We start from the raw sequence: 22,205 nt of genomic DNA, 5'->3' as shown, positions 1-22,205 counted from the left end.
GAGATGACATATCCATAGGGACTGATCTTATGAGAGTAGAAGCTGAGAGCAAGCCTGCATGAAGATGAGAGTGAGTAGAAGAGGAAAATTTCAGAGGTATGCTTAATAGAATTAGTGATTAATTCCATGTAGGAGGGGGCAAGCAAATACAGACAGGGAATGAGAAGAGGCAAGTGATGTAAAAAGACCCAGGGGAGGATGGAAGCTAAAATGACAGGAGAGTTTTAAGGAGAGGATGGTTAACTGCAACAAAATCACAAAGAGGTCAGACAGACCAAGAATCACCTATGGATTTATCAATTAGGAATTAAATCGTGACCTTTGTCACAGTATTATCAGAGAATGGTTAGATTAGAAGCCCATTTATAATGTGCTGAGACATAATGGATCCAAATTGTGCGTGGCCGCCTGCTGTACAATTTGGGGGTCTCTTTATAAGAAAAAAAAAAACCACACAATTGTTAATTCACAACCTTGTAGAAGGCCTTAGGAGGGGGTCATTCAATGAAGGGCCCTGAAATACAGCTTCATTTGCTGTTTAATAAATCCACCTTTGGGCTGAAGAATGAATGGATGGTGATTAAATAGCAAGTGTTTCCTCCTTCCAAGAACCTTGGCTCTGAAGTAAAGAAGAAAAATTGAAAAGTTATGGTGGATGGAGGTAGAGAACAGAGGGCATAGAAGGAGCATGCGTGTGTTTACTTTATGAGTGGGGACATGGGCATGTTGGTGACTGAGCTTGAGGTGATGGAGAGGGAGATGTGGAAGATACGTAAGAGAGAACATGGGGCGTTCCCGTCTGGCACAGAAGAACCGTGAGGTTGTGGGTTTGATCCCTGGCCTCGCTCAGTGGGTTGAGGATCCAGCATTGCCATGAGATGTGGTGTAGGTCACAGACGCAGTTCAGGTCTGGTGTTGCCATGGCTCTGGTGTAGGCTGGCAGCAACAGCTCGGATTAGACCCCTAGCCTGGGAACTTTCATATGCCTCGGGTATGGCCCTAAAAAGGCAAAAAAAAAAAAGCATGAAAGGTAGATCAAAATATGGGAGAGGATGGAATCAAGAGAGAGGAGGACAGAGGAAAGAATAATTTGGGGAGCAACTCAAACAAGAGGGCTCATGAGAGGAAGCTCTATGTGCTCCCACAGATGTGGAGATTATGCCAAGAGGATGGCATCACAGACCCTCAGGGGTGAAATTCATGAAAGTCTTGAGAATACAGTGTTGAAAAATATTCAGTATAGCTGGGAGGTCCAGGATGAAAGATTCACCATGGCCCTCACTCTTTGACAATCAGAAGACCACTGATGACTTTAATTAAGGAAATTTCAGTGGAGTGATGGGGATAGGAACCCCGTGATGTTGGTTTGAAGAGTGAAAGGGGGGGAGTTGTAGGACAGCCACGTGAGTGGCCTCAGTATCGGACGTGTGTGTGAGGAGAAGGAGGGAAACGGGGCAGAAACCAGAGGAGCATGCAAGTCAAGCAAAATTTTATTATGTACTTGTTTAGAGTTTGTGGTAAGATAGAGCCTGCTTATGTGATGAGAGACTCAGAGCAGCAGGGAGGAAGAGAGGGGACAAGGTAAATGTATCTGGGAAAAGAAATGCATTTCTTAGGAAAAATGTTTACCCTTTTTCTAATTTGAAAAGTGACATGTATAGATAAAGCGATCAAATATTATAGAAAGAGTTGTATGTGAAAATCTCCCATAATTATATTTTATAAAAATAAATACTGGTAAAACTTCTGTTTGGTTTTATACTTCCAGACATTTTTTTTTTTTACTAAAAAAGTGAATATTCATACATACATATAGATATACAAGTAGAAAGATGCTTTAAAAATAAGAATTCAGAATTAGGACATTCAGTATACTAACTTAATTTCACTTGAAATTGTGCAATGATGTTCATACAAGCAGAGAAAAATAGCTTATTCTTTTTGGTAACAAATCATTATCTTAAAAATCAATCTTCTGTTGATGGGTGTCATTGTTTTCAGTTTACCACTATTATAAATAAGGCTATGATCATCATCTTTGCATATTTGTGTGAGTATTCATATAGAATTTATTGTTTGGATTATGTTGGCATGAATGCATGCAAATTTATATTATTACCAGATATTTCCAAATTTCCTCCTCAAAAGGATATTATTCTAATTTATACTCCTGCCCACAATCCACCGAGTGCTCAGAAAATCACATTTTAAGATTAAATTTAACTCAGTGAAGAACTTGAGTAATAATATTCTGAAGTTAGCCAGAATTCCTTCAGATATCTTAATCATTGACTTATCTTCCTCTGAAACTTTTATTGGAGGAGTGAATAGCACTCTGTTTCATGTTTTATCATTTGATTTGCTGATTATCCTTTGCCACAAATATGTGAGTACTTTGGCTGTACTATAGGTTATATATATATTATGCAAGAGCTTTAGAGGTGGGAGGAATTTAGAGAACTTTTAGATTGGCTTTCTCATTGTATAGCTAAAAAAAGAATGTTGATGGCCAGAGAGGCTGGGTTTCCCCATATACTTCCAGCAGTGTGCACGACTACTTCTTTGGTCTTGATTTGACCTGAGACGCCTTCCTTTGCTGCTTGGCCAGTGTTCCTTGTTCTGTGAGACAGCCTGACCCTATAGACTTAGCTGGTATTGGCAGAGCCTGCCTGGCATTATAACAGCTGGTTTCTCTGCCTGTTACACCTTAATTATAAGATTTTACTGAGCAAGAGCATGTCTTATTCATCTTTGGGTCCTTAGTTCTTATTTCTAGGATATACACATTGGAACATGCCTAAGTCTTTTAGAGTTCTCCTCAGTGAATTAAAAATGCTAGGTGAGTATTACAGTGCATGGTAACATCACAAAATAGAGACGCTCAGATATGAAGTGCTTTCTATTGAAGATACGTAAACTACTTATAAGGCATTTTTGCAAAGAAAAAGAACTTGAGGAGGATCAAGTTTTAAGGGAAGAATTTATGGGAAGAGGATCATTTAACATGACCACAGGGATGAAATTAACAGAATCTAGGCTGGGGCAAATATACAGGACAGATGTTTTCATTCTTTCAACAAATAAATGATAATGAAAAAAGATGGAGAGAACTTATGATTCAAGAAATTGTAAGAGATATATGAACTTATTGTACATTGTGATCCTTATTTGATCAAAAACATTGTAAAAATGATGAGACAATTGGAGAAATTTGAAGACTAATTGGATATTTGATGGTACTAACAAATTATTGCTAATTTTTTGGATAATGCTATTGTGGTTTTTTTTTTAAAGTCATGGTGCTATGTTTTTAGAGGTACATACCGACATTTATGGATAAAATCATATAATAATTAGGACTTCTTTCAAAAAAAATTTGAGCTCGATAATTGTTGAAATGGGGTGGTGGGTATATAGGGATTATCGCACTATTTTTTCAGCTTTTATATATGTTTAAAATTGTCTATGATAAAAAAATAAAAATGTTCTTGAATATGGATAAATGAATATTATAATTTACTGTTTAACTTATGTTGGCACGATTTTCCTCATTCCTGTACCTACCTACATTATCTTCCAGAAGCCGGGCTTTATGAGATGTGTTTTTTATTTTTATTTTTTTGTCTTTTTGCTGCTCCCACAGCATAGGAGTTCCCAGGCTAGGGCCGCTCCCACGGCATATGGAGTTCCCAAGCTAGGGGTCTAATCGGAGCCATAGCCACAGGCCTACGCCAGAGCCACAGTAACGGTGGATCTGAGCTGTGTCTGCAACCTGTACCACAGCTCACGGCAATGCTGGATCGTCAACCCACTGAGCAAGGCCATGGATCGAACCCCCAACCTCATGGTTCCTAGTCGGATTTGTTAACCACTGTGCCACAGCAGGAACTCTGAGAGGTGTTTTTTAAAGTAAATTTTCAGCTAAGCAAGATACAGCCACTATTTTTTTTTGGTCTTTTTAGGGTCACACCCACAGCATATGGAAGATCCCCCTGTGCTAAGGGACAACTCAGAGCTGCAGCTGCCACCTACACCACAGCCATAGCAATGCCAGATCTGAGCTGTAGCTCATGGCAGTGCCGGATCCTTTAACCCACTGAGCAAGGCCAGGGATAGAACCTGCATCCTCATGGATGTTAGTTGGATTCTTACCCACTGAGCCACAGTGAGAACTCCCAGAAACTATTTCAGTATAAGAAATAGGAGATATGTTGGTAGTAGATTCATCTTTGCAGTACATAAATTCTTACTGGTTTTCAGATATCCGGTGTGAAGCCCAGACAACTGTGAAGCTTTTTTTCCACCCCCTCTTACTCTAGAATCTAAAACTCCCCTTCCTGTGAGTGCCATGTGGAATTAAATGGAGGCATAAATGCCTATATCCTGTACTGGAGCCTGGACTTCAAGGAAGCTGGGACTTTGGCATGGGAGGAAGAAGAGGGGACTGAAAGTCCATGAGGTTGAAGAGATCACTGAGGCTTTGTAATTGGAGAATAACTGTTTCCCTGGCTCCGTCTTTCTCAGGGTGATTGATCTCTTAGGAAGCTTCTAAGACATTCTGTGTATAAGCATTATCTGCCCCCTGGACAATCTCAGGCACTTCTGAGTAACAGGTTACCTGCTAAGAGGGACCATTTTGCTCACCAAATTTTCCCATGTTGTTGGCACTGCAAGTTCCCTGATGGGAAGGATCTTCTGTGGATTCAGGGAGCCATTGATGAGAGTCTACTGTGTTTCTTATTTGTGCATCAGTAAAAGGACCTAGTTAAAAGCAAATAGAAGAGCAGGTCTTCAGGGAATACCTCTCAAGTACTGGGTATATTTATGTGACACATAGTTTCCTTGGTAACTCAGAGCAGGGAGCAGGAAGGGCTTGTGAGCTTGCTCCCTCAGAGAAGGGGGCGGCAGTTGTGGGAGTTCATGGTTCCTTTTCCACGTGGTTGAAATTCAGAGAAGGGCTGCTAGCAGCCTACTTTTGTACCTGTGGGATCATTAGGAGATAACTCCTCCAACTCTGTATTGCTATATTAGAATCCTTAAGAGAATAAGTTATATTTATAGTCACTAGTCAGAGATTAGTTAGAATTTTGTTATGGGTTCCACTGGCTTAGATATATGTAGACATTTTTAAGATTCTCTAAGTGGCCAACCGGTGTGTTTAATTAGAAAATAAGACCTTGCATGAAAAGGTTATTGGGATGGGGATTATTTAATTTAGAAAAAATGGAAGCAGATTTTCTAAGTGAAGATATAGTTGATTATTTTTAGTTACTTGATAGGGTTGAAATGTCATATACGTTAAGATGTTAAGTTAGGGAGTTCCCATCGCAGCTCAGCGGTTAAGGAAACTGACTAGTATCTACGAGGATGGAAGTTCGATTTCTGGCCTCTTCAGTGGGTTAAGGATCTGGTGTTGCCATGAGTTGTGGTTTAGGTCGCAGAAAAGACTCAGATCCCAAGTTGCTGAGGCTGTGGTGTAGGCCAGCAGCTACAGCTCCAATTCAACCCCTGGCCTGGGAACTTTCACATGCCATGGGTGTGGCCCTAAAAAAAACAAACAAAAAAAAACAAAAGAAAAATGTTAAGTTAGGGTCACTTGGTATATACACACTAAAGGGTGAGGAAGGAATAATTATAATAAAAGCAAAAAGGTGAGCGTTTCTTAAGACCCCCAAAACCCTAGAAAACTGATCATACTGATTAGCTGGGAATGAATGTCAGAATTGGTACCTTAAAGCTTTTCTTTTTAATCTCTAGTTTCCTTTGTGATCCAAGTGGAAGACCGTTAGACTTACCCTTACCTGATGGAGTTAACATCTCAGTTCTGGCTTAGAATGGTTCTTCAGGCTTTGGATTGTGTAAGACTCCCTTAGGTCTGTTTCATGTGGGAAGAAAGATTGAGAATGGAATTTTGTTCAAGAAATTGACTGGGTCTAGCTTCGGGGCCACTTCTTGCTTGTCAGTCATGTTCTTGTCTTTTCAAGATAATGCATCTGTTTTTTTCCTTCTTAGCCCCTGGCTAACAAGTGATCCTAAAATTGAAAAACAGCAAAAATTATGTGTAGCAGCAATTAGGCATTTTTGAGCTGAAATGCTCCAACTTCCAAGGAAGCATTAGGTGTTTATGTGGCAGTTTGAAGTTACAGGTTATTCTGAATGAGGTCAGCCATGAAAAAAAAAAAAAAAGGCCAAAAACATGTTTCCCAGTATTTTTTTTTTTAATTAAAAAGCACATCTTCTCTAGAAGGAGAGAGTCAATGTTATTTTCAATAATTTGGGAACTAGAGAAAAAAGAGAACTCTAACCTGGAGAGTTCCATGAGGTGGTAGATATATGAGGTTCATTTGCACCCAATCTTACTTTATGACTCACTGTACATCAATATCATGCCTCCTTCCACTGACCAGTAGCAGCAGCACTATTAAAAACCTAAGTGGTATTTCCTATAAAATGCCTTTTTGTCAGGCATAATGCTGCTTCTTGTACTGACACTCGCTAACTTGTGCAACACCTCAGTTAATTTCGTGCACTTACGAGATTTTGTCCCTTCTCTCCTGCCTGCCTGCCTTCCCACTCCCCCTGAATTATATTCCTTCTTTGGCTAATCAAATCTTATATTAAATGGCAGAGAGAAGAAATTCGAACTATAGAGAAAGAATATTTTGTAAAAAGAGTGCCTGAATTAAGACATCCATAAGTGAAAGTTATTTTGACAACAAAGGGCCGTCATCAAAAGATGTGATAGAGAAATTCCCATTGTGGTGCAACGGAACTGAACACAATTAGTACCCATGAAGAAGCGGGTTCCGTCCCTGGTCTTGCTCAGTGGGTCAAGGCTGTGGTGTGGGTCGCAGACATGGCTCCGATCCCTTGTTGCTGTGTCTGTGGCGTAGGCTGGCAGCTGTAGCTCTGATTCCACTTCCCTAGCCTGGGAACTTCCATATGTGGAGGTGAGGCCCTAAAAAGCAAACAAACAAACAAACAAACAAAAAGGGATGGAGCTGAAGATTCCTTAAACATTTTATTTGGCATTACTGAAGCAGGGAGCCTTGTAAAGACTTTACAAATGCTGCTTGACCTACCATGCCACTTAACGTCAGCACAACAGAAACCTTTCTCTAAGTGACAAGTTCCCTTAAAACAAGATGGCTTTGTGTATAGGTTGAGTAGGAACTTTTATTAGAGCTTAAAAAGCAGCGGGTATGAGATCAGAATGGGATATCATGGCAGAATGACTATTAAATATTTCTTTTTAGAAACGAGGATCTGAGGGGTGATGAAATATGTCATCTTGATTTTAGGAGAAGTGGTGCAACACCATTACAAAGACGGGGACACTTTTAGAAGAAAATTCTCTGTCCTCATTGTTTAATTGGCATCTTTTAGGTAAAAAAAAAAAAAAAAAAAGTTTCACTGGGGGTGTTTTTCAACGTAGGAGTTTTAAATTGGTGCCAGTATGTGCTAAGGAGGGTATGTAAGTGGAGACTACTATTTTCACAACAAAGACCTGGAATAGGGCAATAATAGATATTTGGATGCTTGAGTTGAAACTTGAGCACTGTGAATAAAGGAGAAGAATATGTTTTCAGAATTCTGTAAAAGGTGGCAATTATTAGATTAATTATTCCTCGATTTAGGAGGGCTAGGCAAGGGGTGGCAGCCATTTGGGGTCAGATAGGAAATTGGGAGAAAGGGCCTCTTCAGTGGAGAGGGCAGCTGAGAAAGACTTGGCCCAAGAGCAGGCTGAGAAGTGGCAGAACCAGCAAGAGAAAGTTTACTTTCATAGGCAGAGAAGCCTTTGGTTGGGAATGAAATAAATGTAAGGACATAGAGAAAGCTGAGCAGAGTTAAAAAATGTTAAATGCTTTAGCTTAAAGATTATTTAGAGTTTAAAGATTGCTGTATGCTATGGTAAACGATGTGTCTACATTAAGCCCTTACAGCAGATTCTCTGTTTATTGTATAACAAGGTGAAAAAAAAAGGTTATTATCTCAAACAGCTGGCATTAGGGTTACTCTTGCACAGCGAATGGTCTTTGGCTGGAGTCATATTTAAGTGTTTGAAGAAGACAGGCTGATGCCAAGGCATCTGAGTAAAGGGCAGATATGCTAGGAGAAAAGTTTTGTTGTTGTTGTTGCTCTTCATGAAGTGAAAAGAGAGCTGGAAAGGCCAAGAGGAGAGAAAAGTAGAAGAGGAGGAAGGCACAGGATGATGTGTACTGGATGCTTTGTCATCAAAGAAGGTCCAGGACACACATTTGAAAGAAGGCCGACCAGAAAGTTGTTTTGTGTAAAGAAATTTCTTAGACCCAAATGTCTTCCTGATCCCTCAAGGAAAAACACAATCTAAGCCAAAATAGAGAACTGGTATGCAAAACATGCCCCCTACTCACCTCTTCTTTAGCCTAATGCCTGAATATACATATCTCTTTCTAGGTAGAAATCTGGAGATACAGCAGACTCCAGCTTTTCAGCGAGATCTGCAGTACACCCAGATTCTTTAGGTGGGTTGGATTTGGGGTTTAGTGATGTAGGGGCTAAGTTCCATGTTGAGTTTGTTTGTTTTGCTTTTAGGGCTGCAACTGTGGCAGCATATTGAAGTTCCCAGGCTAGGGGTCAAATCAGAGCTACAGCTGCCAGCCTACACCACAGCCACAGCAATGCGGAATCCAAGACAAGTCTGTGACCTACACCACAGCTGACGGCAATGCCAGATCCCTGACCCACTGAGCAAGGCCAGGGATCAAACACACATCCTCATGGATACCAGCTGGATTCGTTTCCACTGTGCCCCAATGGGAATTCCCATGTTAAGTTTGATGCTGTGCAGAAAAAGTCACTCATTAAGTCACTAACTCCAGTTAAACTCATTTTCTTATTAATTGAAGCACTGTAGTAGTTTTGTTTTAAAAATATGCCAGAAGCGGAGTTCCTGTTGTGGCTCAGAGGAAACGAATCCAACTAGGAACCCTGAGGTTGAGGGTTCAATCCCTGGCCTTTAGTGTGTTGGGGATCTGGTGTTGCTGTGGGCTGTGCTGTAGGTCGCAGACACTGCTCAGAACTGGTGTTGCTGTGGCTCTGGCGTAGGCTCTGTGGCTACAGCTCCGATTTGACTTCTAGCCTGGAACCTTCATATGCCGTGGGTGTGGCCCTAAAGAGCAAAAAAAAAAAAGAGTAAAAAAATAAAAATATGCCAGAAGTCATTGTAGGAGTTTCAACCTATTGCTGCCCGTCTAACACACTTTTTAAATGGAATATATCCTAATTGTTTTTTAAGAACTTGAAGCTCTCAAGCAAAAACCAATGTAGGTTCAACATATACCTACATTGTTGGTATATGTAAGGGGGTAATATCCTTGATCAGAGAAAATTGAATATTTTTCTGAAATCTATGTGTAAATGTCTACCTGAATATAGAAAATATATTATTTGTCATAATATCTTTTCCCAATGTGGAAAATTTTCTATGATGAGAAAATGGTTACAACTCAGTAGAAAAAGATCCAGGATGTTTGAGTTCTCATACTGAGACTTACCAATAACTTTTTTTGTAATACTGGTGAATTGACCTTCCTTTCTGGATGTTAGCTGCCAGATTTACAAAATAGGAGTGCTGGATATGATTCTCTCTCTCTTTTCCAATTAAATATATAAGTGTTTGAAGCCACAACCAAATTAAGTGTCTGTTTTGAAGTCTTGTAAGACTATCCTAAGGCTGCAGTTTTACTCTCCGAAGAGTTGATGCCATTATTCAGGTGCTTTGAATCATGCAGTTTATTTGGTTTAATCCCTAGGTAATTAAAATAAATTAGTCAGAAACAATAAAAGAATTTGAGCAGTAAGGCAATAAGAATTGGACCTAATCACCTTCTAAAATAACCATTTCCTAAAATTCATTCAAAAAGATTATATGAAAACAGGTTGTTAATTATTCAGTAGCCATAAAATGGCCTAAGACTAAAGAAACAAGATACATGGTGAAAGGAGAATGATTTTGTGTTAGAATTAACTTAGTCAAACTCTTCTAAGAACACAGATAAAATAAATATTCAGCAGAACTAGCCATAAAAATGTAAGTTAATACAAGACATTTTTTTTGGCCTACAGATTTGCAAAACCTAAATAGAACAACAACAGCTAATGCCAGTGAAGGTGTAGTGGGGTGGGAGGTGTGGATACATGTTAGAGCAATCAGATACAGAATTACTTGAAAGCAAAGAAAAATAACTACAGCTCAAATATTGCCACCTTCATTAGCCTCAGTAGTACGCAGGTGTAGTTTGATAAAAATCAGTGAAAGAAGTAGCTCCCTTCACACATTTATATAAAATATGATACATGTTTGAGTAATATATCATTTATCAGTCAGGTTTTTTGGATTTAGGCACATTTCCGGAAGTAGCTGATGTTCTCAGATAAAAATACTTCTATGTAACAAAGATATTATTTAGAAATTATATAAATATTACCCAAACATATATGTTACATATATGTGTACACACACACACACACAGAAAGAGAGGATTTTACTGTGGAATGAACAAATGGGAACAAAAAAGAAAAAGACTTACTCCTTCACCAGTGATGTTCCTTTACACTTTTAGGTAGGAATCGAAACAAAACGACACTAAGATTTAGAATCTTAAAGACAGAAAAAATAAGTGATCAAACAGTGTGAACACTATAGTATTTAAGAGGAAACGCAGAATTCTGATATCCTTGAAGCTCTGGCTGTGACAGCTGAGGGAAGGGAAGGCATGGTGGAGCCTGGACACAGGTGGAGGGTCAAGGCACAGAGTTTGAGTTGTCGGTGATGTTCGTAGGGATTACAGTTCACCAGAGAGAAGCTCAGGTCGTGTGTGTCGCCATCCAAACAGGAGGCAGCAATAGAGGTTTAAAACCTGAGGACCAGTGTTCCGTAGTGAAATTTTTGAATTTCTCCATTATGGGAGAGTGTTTCAGGGCTAGATGTAAGAGATATAAGGTCTCACTGGGGAAAATTGTTCTTCAAGGGACAGAATTTGTCTTGAACATAAATCTGGAGGTCAGAATTTGTAATAAATTAGGGTAGATATTTCTCCCAACTTAGCTTAAGTAAAAGTGGGAAAATTCTGGATGAGAAGTTATTTTCTAGCTGGATAGTAAGTTATTTTCTAGCTGGATAATGGGCTACATTTAGTCTGAGCTAAAATAATGAGATACTTGATAAGTTACCAGAAATATATTTAATCTATTGTTGGATTTGCTCCCAAGTAAGAGAAATACCCAAGGGTAAAATTAACTAACAAAAATAAAATCTGGTGAGCTGAAAACACATTAGAGAGAGGTAATTTGTGAAAAAGAAGGGAAACCAGGGGCTGGTAAATTTCGGTTACGTGACGGAAAAGACCTACAAAGGCACTGGGTTTCTAGAGATTTTAGGTCCTGGCAAAGTGAGGAAGCTAAACCTGAGAATCCTCCAATAAGCTCTAGCAAAAGGATTTTATGCTTTTTTTCCTCTATGGAAATCTAGTGAAGCTTATAGTTTCTTTTACATAACAGGGATCCCTAATGCATAAGATAAAAATGGATAACTGTAATAAAACCAATCACATAAAAATAGTTATAAAAGTCTCTTTAAAAAAACATGTGATTTAGTAATAAAGTGGTGGTTCTCTTAACTATAATTTTAAAGCAGTTTATAAATGTAAATGATATTTTGAGATTTCTGTAACCACAGAAATAAAATATAAAAATATTTGTAATTGTTAGTCACACATACTTGTTTGGCTTCTTTTACTTCTGTGAATGAACTTAATGAGCTAACTATTCATCTTAGTAAAAGAACAGCAGAATATACTCAAGAGAATATAGAAGAAAGACAATTACTTTAGAACAGAAATTAATAAAATAAGAAATAAAAGATAAATAAGTGGGAATCATAAATCCAAAAGTTGTTCTTTGACAAGATTAATAAAACAGTCATCTGATGAGGCCCATCAAAAGCAAAGGAAAACCTTGTGATATAACATGATAGAAGATAACATGAGAAAAAGAATGTATATTTATGTATGATTAGGTCACTTTGTTGTACAGCAGAAATTGACAGAACATTTTAAATCAACAATAAAAATTTTCTAAAAAGAAAAGGAAAAGAGAAAAATATTCAATATTAGATATAGAAAATGGTCATTATTACAAATATAGAAGAGATTGAAAAGGGAATAACAAAATATGACATAAGTTTATGTCAACAAGTTTGAAAACTTCAATGAAATATACAAATTCTGAGAAACACATAATTTACTCAAACTGACTCCAGAAGAAATAGAAAGCATGACAATTTCTGTCAGCTTTAAAAAATTGAATAATTCCCTCTTTCCACAATGGAAAAAAACAAAAAACAAAACAAAACTAGCTGCAAAGTGTGTCACAAAAGAACTCTATCAAACTTGGAGGCCTAATTCTAATCTTACATATCTCCCAAAAAATACAAAAATGAAGAATGGTCTTCTGACACATTTTAGAAAGCTAATATATCTCTAAAATCACACAAGAGCATCATGAAAAAAGAAAATAATAGAGCATCTTACTTAAGAACATAGAGGTACAAATCATGAGCAAATACTGGCAAACTAAATATAGATATGCATAGCAAGATCATATATCCTTAATAAATAGTGTTTTTTTCCCATAGAAATTCAAGACTATTTAATTTCATTGAACAGTCTATAAATTAAATTCACTGCATAAGCAGATCAAAAAAGAAACAAATACGATTTTCTCAAAGTTTGAAAAAAATTGAGAAAATTCAATACCCATTTATTATAATTTTTTTTCAAATTAGGAATAGAAGAAAACTATTAGTCTGAATAAGTACGATCCAGTAAAATGTTTTTAAGAATGTCATAATTAGTGAAAAATAGAAGCATTCTTTGTAAAATTAGGAACAAAAAATAATAACCAACAAAACTTCCTCTATTCAATATTATTTTCTATGTTTTAGTATATGAAGGGTAGCCAAGATAATACAAAAGTAAAATAATAAAAGATATAAAGAAAAAAGAAAGAAAAATTGTTATCATATGCAGAAAATGATTGCCCAAGTAAAGAAATCCAGTAAGAGATTTTAAGAATATGTCTGGCTATAAGACATGAAAATTAATTGAATTTTATAATTCAATAAATTATAAATTATTCACTATCAATAAACAGATATAATTCAAAGTTAATAATCTTTACAACAACACAATAGTGTAAGGGTACCTAGGAATAAATCTAAAAAAATTGCTTCAGCCTTTATTGAGAAATTTATAAAACTTACTGAAAGACATTAAGGAAGAATTGAATAAATGAAGATGTCTGATCAGTGAATTAGAAAATTTAGTATCATAAGATGCCTCTTCTCTACAAATTAAGCTAGAGACTCAATATAATTTTCATAAAAATACCACCTGGGATTTTTGAGAAATTTGATAATTTCCCATCAGTCCCTCAAATATGAGGGGAAGAAAAATGGCCAGAACTTTCCTGAAGTGGAATTTATTATGGTAAACTACTCTGTAATATATTGAATTATTTACAGTTAACAGCATTTAATGCATTGGTATTTATGCTTCATAGAGAAATTGACCCATAAATAAGGATCAGGAGCCCAGGAGCAGAATTTCCATTTGTGAAATCCTGGTATACAACAGAGATGGCATTATTGATCAGTGGAAAAATAGATGCTAACAGTGTTGTTATGTTGGGAAAAATGAAATTCGATTCTTACCTCACTCCATATACATAAAATAATTTTGGCTTATTTCTGAAAGGCAAAACTCTAAACTTTTAGGCAGAAAAATGTCAAAGAATCTTTTAAACCTTATGATGGAAAATGCATCTGAATATAAGACACAAAATACAGAAGAAAAATTAATAAAATTGCATCAAATGAAGTACTTCTTTTTCATGTAAATTTATCCAGAAAGAAAGTGACAAGGTAAAACATTAATTGGTTGATATTTTAAGAATATGTGATTGTCCAAAGCCGTGACATGAGCATAAATAGGGAAAATGAGGACAGCTAGCTTCTAGGACATTATTTTAAGAGCTTTAGAAACCATAGATACCCTTACTATTAGGGATCCTACCCCACATTAAGTCAATATTTTAAAATGTACAGTTTCCATGGTAAATATATTTTTCTATAAAAATGTAAATAATTTTTTCTGTCCTGAAATTATGGGTCCATAATAAATTCATTTGATTTATGATGGTGATATATCTTCACACAGATTCAAGCATTTCAGACCAATTCTATAAACAGAGTGATTTGTTCTTCCTTTGAAAGGATAGAAAGACTAGCAAACTCGAATTGTTGTTTGCCTTTCTTTTTTTTGTGTAGGATTCTGCTCCTTGTTTTGGCTATATTAGGCCCACAGATTTTGGGATTTCGGTGAAACCCTGTGGTTCTGACTGCTGACGTGGGCACAAATTATTTTTGACTTGGCCTGCCAGTGGGCAGGACCCACCAAATGCTCACTCACTAGCTAAACACAGCAGCTGCCTCTCAGGAGAGGTGCCAAATGTGATATTTCACTGCTTTAAATAATCAGATACTTGTGAGTCATGAAGGGTGCTGGGGACGCTAGCACACCGGGTGTTTGTTGGTACTGAGGATTTCTAGTGAGACAGGAGATCGAGGCAGCAAGAGTTAATAGCAAGGATTTTTCACTTGGTTAGATATGGACTTGAGAGAGCAGGGAATCCCCAATCACAGTTTCACCATTCTCCATGCTAGCCAAAATTCTTAGAGACTGGTTAAATGTCACCAGTTACTGAAGCAGAGACCAACTGGTCATTTGCTGGGGTTCGATAGCCTGAATTCCCTGGTGAATCAGAGATTTGACCAGTATGACCTCCAATGTGTTTTCCAACTATAAATTCCCTCATTCTAAAAAATTATATTTGTAGAAATGGGGTGGTGAGAGGCAAGGGTGATTTTTTATATAGAAGAAAAGTTTGTTTTTTTTTTCAGATTAAAAAGAGCTATTGCTTTTGCAAAGGGATAGAATACATTTAATACTCTACAGGGAGCTGTAAAATACCAATTCCAATCTGTGTTCTCAAAACTCACTAGGATGACCTCTCAGGTAATGTTTTCTATCTAGGCAGCCATGAAATATCTGGTCATCTTGGTGGGAAGATTAATCAGCTGATGATTGGAAGGCATGGGTTTTTCCTTTTCTTTTTGGAGGGCTGCATCAGCATCTTGGAATGTATGAAATGCCTTGTCAGTGTGCCATTTTTATTGCAAGAAGAAAAGGGCTTAAATTGCACCACTATGAACTGGTTTGAAATTTGGCAAGTTACAGCTTTACAGGTTTTTCTTTTCTTTTTTCTTCTTCTTCTTCTTTTTTTTTTTTTTAAGTAAAAGATGTTTAAAGTTATTTTGCACTAACATAATTAACTTTGGACGTCACAGAGCTTGCACAACTTAAGGTAAATAACAACTATCTATTGCCTTTAAAAATATATTGCTTTTCCTTGTAATGTTCATTGTTTCTGAGCCCATCTCATGCCTTTGGGAGAATGGGATGGTAGGACCCAGTAGGAATAAACAGCTTCCTCATACCCAGTAGCCCGGGAACAATTATAGAGATAGCAAATTGAGGGCCTGTGGGCATGTTTTGATTGGCTTATATGGGATTTTTAAAAATTTAACAAATTGTGTTGGTAACAAAACAGTCTGATTTGTTCACACAAAAATTTTCCAGTGTTTCTTTAAAAATTAGGCATTATGGCCATTCGGGGCCCAAATCCCTTGGAGGCAATTGTTACCTAAGCCACCAAAACCGCTGCTGTCTTCAGGTGGGAGTGCTCCCTTTAGTGCCTCATCTTACCCATCACTCCTTGTCGTCTGGTTGGCTTCAGTCATTGATATTGTGTGTTTGGTCCTATAAGATTGTCAACAAAGAGATTAATCAATACTCAGTCTAAGAAGGAAATGGGAAAATTTATTTGATCCAATCTGAAGATTATAACCCTGGAGGCAGTTTCTCAGCTCTGAAAATTGTTCCAAAGAGGTGAGGGAGGAGTTCAGCATATATATGATATGGGCCAAATTGTACATGTAATTCAAGCTGCATTTTGGTAGAAGGTTACTGCTATTTGCAAGAAATAGGTATTTCTAAGTTAATGGTTTTATTGCTTTTCTGGAGTATGGGAAGATGCTAGAAACTGTGTTCAGAACATCTTTTTCTGAAAATATCTAACCATGTGAGGATCAGTTCTGCCAGTTTTCCCAGAGCACAAAATACCGCATCCTGATCCTTGCCCTAAATTCCTCTCAGGGTGTACTGTAGGTCAGCAACCACACTTGATTCCTGTAGAACTGGATGGCAGGAAACCTTTATTTTACAATCCTGTCCTTTTCAGTCTTAATTTCTAACAAGGTTTGGGAGGCCTTTCATGACTATTTTGTCCCGCAGTGCTAGGAATGCTCATTCCCAGGTCAGATGAGGATTTCATTGATAGGCCATTTAGTGCGCTATCACTGGACCAGACCCTGTTAACAGTAGCCAGAAGACTCTGCACCACCTATTTTACTAGTATGTTACGATCCTGGAAATGGTTCATTTTTGTTGCTTCTTCCCATATCTCAAGTTACATTCTTGCAGTCATTGATTTTGTATCACTCTGTATTTGACTAGTTGTTTCAGGTCTCAGTCATCATTTTTACTGGGGGCTCAGTCACACATTTGGTAATGCAAGAAACAGTAATCTTCTAAAACAGGCAGGGTACAAATACTCCAGCTAGTAATATTAGTAAGGTCCAGAGGATTTAAACTCAGAACTTTCATCAGGTGCAGCCCAGTATTTCCTCAGGTCACCTCACCCAGTCTGTTCTGCACTAATTGCAGTCTTTAAGGGAAAAGATGTATTGGCATTGTTCATAAAATTCACAAAGATAACTGCACAGGCAAGAAGAGTCATGAGTCATTGCGGTCCCTTACACAATTGAGAAAGGAATGTTATCTTCTAAGGACTTACATGACTGATGCCAGAAGAAACACTGATCTTTATGGTTGAGCAATTATTTCTGACTTTGAGGAGCCCTGACTGATGCAGGGAGAGGAGGGAGGAGGCCCAAACTGGTCAAGAAAAATTTTGTGTATAAGTTTTTCTTGTCTTGACTTAAAATTGAATTTTTCATGCAGATATTTGAATTTACGGATTAGGCATAGAGTGCTTATCTCTTGACTCTGCCTCTACTAGCATTCTTTTCTCCATCCAATGGAGCTCTACTCCAGCCTCTTTTCGCAGAAGGTCTGTCTTCTCCTCTCCTCCCTTATCTTATCCCTTTAATTTTACAGGTTGTGGAACTCAGATGGAGTTTCTAGCCAAGTCACTTTCTTATCTTATTATTCTACAAGGTGGCTCCTCAGGTAGTTTTCTGGAATCTTCGATATTAATAGTTTCTCTGCCTAGGAATCTCTCTTCTGTTCAATCAGTCTTTGCTAAATAGTAGATTATTATTATTATTTTTTAACTCTTTATACCAGCTGTTCTCACAGGCACTGGCTGCTATGTTTATAATCTGTCACTGGGTATGTAGGTCCTTGGGTACATACTAGGTTCATTACTTGCTTCCCTCGTGAGAGTCAAAACATTGACCAGTCATTTCTGTTGCCTCCAGGGCTCCCTACAAACTTCTTTGTAGGGAATTCCTCTATGCCATGTGTTTTTTGGGGAATACATCTTCAGGGGAAATTATTTAAGGTCTTTATGAATGTCTAGAGGAAGACCATCCCAGATCCCCTTCCTTCTCCAGTTTCTACTCGTGTCTCAGAGTCAGCCAACTTTATCCCTTTTGTTAGCTTCTCAATGAGAACTGTATAGAACTCGCTACTTCTTTTCTACAAGGTCAAACTTCACGTTTCTGAGGAAATTGGCAATAGTTTCAAAGTTTTCTACATTTGTACCCTGTGCAGAGGGCGTATACAAAACAGGAAAAGTCTTGTCCTTAAGACCCAAAGTAAATATTCACCTTTTACCCCAGTAACTTCTTACATTGAAGCAATCCATGTGGATGAAATTCATTTGTATAACACCTTCAATCAAAACTTTCATTTATTCAGTCAGTTTGACAGAGCAAACTGATCTTCGTGTTATAGGTGTAAGAACCCAGTGCAATCTTCCATAATGGAGACTGTGTTAATAATTAAATTAGTTTATATTTTTAATTCAGCTTTTTGATGTCTGTAAGTTTTAGATTTGAAAAAACTATATTCATAATGACAGAGTGATGTTACTGAATAGTCAAATTGGGGCCTACTATCAGGATTATTATCATATGGCATAGACTGTCAAGTAGGACTCAAATTAATGGTGTTAAAACATTAAATTGGGAGTTCCCGTCGTGGCTCAGTGGTTAACAAATCTGACTAGCATTCATGAGGATGCAGGTTTGATCCCTGGCCTTGCTGTCAGTGTTCAGGATCCAGCGTTTCTGTGAGCTTTGGTGTAGGTCGCAGACACGGCTTGGATCCTAAGGTGCTGTGGCTGTGGTGTAGGCTAGCAGCTGCAGTGCTGATGATTCGACCCCTAGCCTGGGAACCTCCATATGCTGCATGTGTGGCCCTAAAAAAAAGAAACAAAACATTAAAGTGCAAAAATTTTAAAACAAGAAATTCCACTTCTAGAAGCTTATTCTAGAAAATGATTTAGGATTTGTAATGGATTTGCTAAAGAATTATTGCTGAAGGATTTTTTTTTTTTGTAGTGGCAAAATATTGGAAATCACTTAAATGTTTGGAAATATGGTATTAGCTAAATCAGTTATATTATGTATACATAATTTATCCATTAAAAATGATGTTTTAACCCATAAACTTGGAAATGTTACAGATATCAGTTAATAGGGTTCTGGTTGAATATAAAATAGTCTGTTCACACAATGGAGTACTATACAGTCATAAAAAGGAATGAGGATGGTATTAGCTGATATGGAGTGACCTCCAGGATCCACTGTTAAAGTGGGAAAAAAAAAACAAGGTTCAGAAGAGTATATTTGATATGAAACCATTTGCATATGTTAATGCAAAGGTACTTAATAAAACACTCAAGGAGTTCCCATCATGGTGCAGCAGAAACAAATCTGACCAGGAACCATGAGGTTTCAGGTTCTATCCCTGGCATAGCTCAGTGGGTTAAGGATCCGGCATTGCCGTGAGCTGTGATGTAGGTTGCAGATGTGGCTCAGATCTGGCGTTGCTGTGGCCGTGGTATAGGCCAACAGCTACAGCTCCGATTGGACCCCTAGACTGGGAACCTCCATATGCCTCGGGTGGTGCCCTAAAATGACAAAAGACACACACAGAAAAAATAAAAAAATAAAACTCTCAAGAAGGAATAGATATGAAAGTATGATTTCTCTGAAAGTGCTTTGTAAATAATGTTGACTTTTGAAACTTATGATTTACATTTTCAAAATGAAGTTAGATTGAAAAGATACAATAAACTCTACAAATTAAAAAACAAAATGGATGAACTTAACTATATATCAAGTTGATATTAATCACAGAAAAAATTATTTACTTCAAGTGGCTTTAGAAACAATCTGACTGCATATATTTGGTGTAATATATATATATTTTTTTAATTTAGAATTTTTTTTTAATTTTTATTTTGTCTTTTTAGGGCTTCTACCCTGTGGCATATGGAAGTTCCCAGGCTAGGGGTCAAATTGCAGCCCTAGCCTCAGCCATAGGAACGCAGATGTGACCTACACCACAGGTTATGGCAATGCCAAATCCTTAACCCATTGAGTGAGGCCAGGGATCAAACCCACATCCTCATAGATACTAGTTGGGTTGTAAGCCACTGAGCCACAATGGGAACTCCAGTGTCTTATATTTTATGGACAAATAGAGTTACAAACACATTTTCAAGTTTATTTAGTTCTCTGATTGCTAGTAATATGGTATTATCACTTTAAAACCCTTTTATATGTATTGTAGGACAATGTTAATATGTGATATTTTTAATATTTTCAGTAACTGCAATTTTCAATGTCATAGAAATTTCTGTGACAGATGAACTCACTTCCACAGTAACCTCATTTCTTTATAACATCTGAGTCTCACTCAGGCAGCTTTCCTCTTTCCTATGTATATCTATTTGAACTTCTGGGTTGACCTTCGTTCCCAAATTGCTGCCTCCAGGTTTTCTCTTCCTCTTTTGTGTGTGCAAGCTGTAGCTTTCTGTGTTTGTAAAGGTGGCTGCTTCTGCCCAGCCTCACCTCAAACTTCCTCCAGGCTGTAGGCTCTCCCTTCCTCCACCAGTCTTGCCAAAGCAAATGCCTCTGCCACTTCCATGGCTCTCTGGTTATTGGTGCACTCTGCAACTCTTTTCAAATAAATGAAACAAGGAACACATGATGTATAAAGGAGGTTTTAAAAATCAGTGTTATGTGCCACACCCATGGCACATGCAAGTTCCCGGGCCAGGAACTGAAGGCCAGGGATTGAATCTGAGCTGCAGCTGTGACCTACTCTGTGGCTGCTGCTGCAGCAACACTAGATCTTTAACCCACTGTGATGGTCTAGGCATTGAACCTGCGCCTCCACAGTGACCCAAGCCACTGCAGTTGGATTCCCAACCCACTTCACTAGAGCGGGAACTCCTTGTTATGTGCTATTTTGAGGAGAATACCAAAAAAAGTAGAGGTTATATTTCTTGTTTTGGTAGGTTTATATTTATTTGGTAAATATAGGAAGACATGCGTGTATCTTTAGGGTGGACTATCTATGCTTAGCCACACACAAACATATACTTTATGGGAGGATGCAGAAGTAATTAAAAGTGGTTAAAATTCAGACAGGATATTCAAAATGAAGTGAGCTAAGTCAAATGAATGACTTTTTATATTATTCAAAATGTTAATATGTTTCTTATAAGAAAACAAGGTTTCTTATAATAAATTTCTTATCCAGGTGAACTCAGCATCTAACATAAAGCTAAATATGTAAAAGGTGCCTAATAAATGTTTGATATCTTGCTACACATGTGAAATAGATTTAAAAATGTTAAATAGGAGTTCTTGTCATGACTCAGAGGTAATGAACCTGATTAATATCCATGAGGACACGGGTTTGATCCCTGGCCTCACTCAGTGGGTTAAGTAAGGATCCAGCGTTTTGCCGTGAGCTGTGCTGTGTAGACGTGGCTTGGATCTAGTGTTGCTGTGGCTGTGGTGTAGGCTGGCAATTGCAGCTCCGATTTGACCCCTAGCCTGGCAATTTCCATGTGCCATGGGTGCAGCCCTATAAAGACCAAAAAAAAAAAAAAAAAGTTAAATAGGATAGTGACAAGGTCAAATTAAAAAAGGATAGTGGTAAAAAATGACTTGGAGAAGCGGGTTAAATCAGAAGAGTTGCTTTAGTCGCAGGATCCTGGTGATCTTTGTTTTTCTGAGGAGGGTATTGCACATAAACAAATTTGTAAACCCATTTTGTAAATGCTTCCCTGGGGGCTTTGGTGTGTCTGTCAGCAAGGGGTGAATCCTGTGGAGAGCTCCAGAGAAGAAAGCTAAACAGCAATTCACTTTAATCTTGTGCTTTGCATTCAGATGAATATGCAAATAGGTTCAGTGAAGTGAACCTGGTTACAATATCACTTTGAAACTCAAGCTAAATTATTTTAAATGGGCAGAGCACAGACTGGCTCATGAGTTTAATTTATCTCTTTATTGGATCATGTGGTTTTCCTGTCAGTTTGAAGTGCTCCTGATTAGTCTATTCTAAGGACATGCATGAGGGGTAAACATATTTGCTTCTTTATTCATGTTTCCTATGATATATACATATCTGTCTTTTATGTACATTTTATAAAAATTTAAATATATATAATACTGAACAATAAAAGCATATTTGTATGTATGTATATATAGGCATATATATGTGTGTATTTACGATTCTGTCGCTGCTGGTTTTGTAGAGGAGAATAACATTATTCAACCTTTGGAACTAACGTAGGAATCTCGTTTATTTATCTATACATTTATTTATTCTTTTACCCATTCTTCTGTGCACGAGGTGCCAAGGGGTTTATGAAAAAAATCAGAAGAAAGAAAAACATAAAAAGTGACAGAAGTATGAGATTGGTGGCTGCCTAGCTGTTCCTCAAGTCAAACCATAGCTGCCATCTATTCAATTATAGTGACTTTGTTCTGGGAAAGA

Source organism: Phacochoerus africanus, chromosome 16 (assembly GCF_016906955.1).
Source record: "Phacochoerus africanus isolate WHEZ1 chromosome 16, ROS_Pafr_v1, whole genome shotgun sequence".
Taxonomy (NCBI): domain Eukaryota; kingdom Metazoa; phylum Chordata; class Mammalia; order Artiodactyla; family Suidae; genus Phacochoerus; species Phacochoerus africanus.
This window is presented reverse-complemented; position numbering follows the sequence as displayed.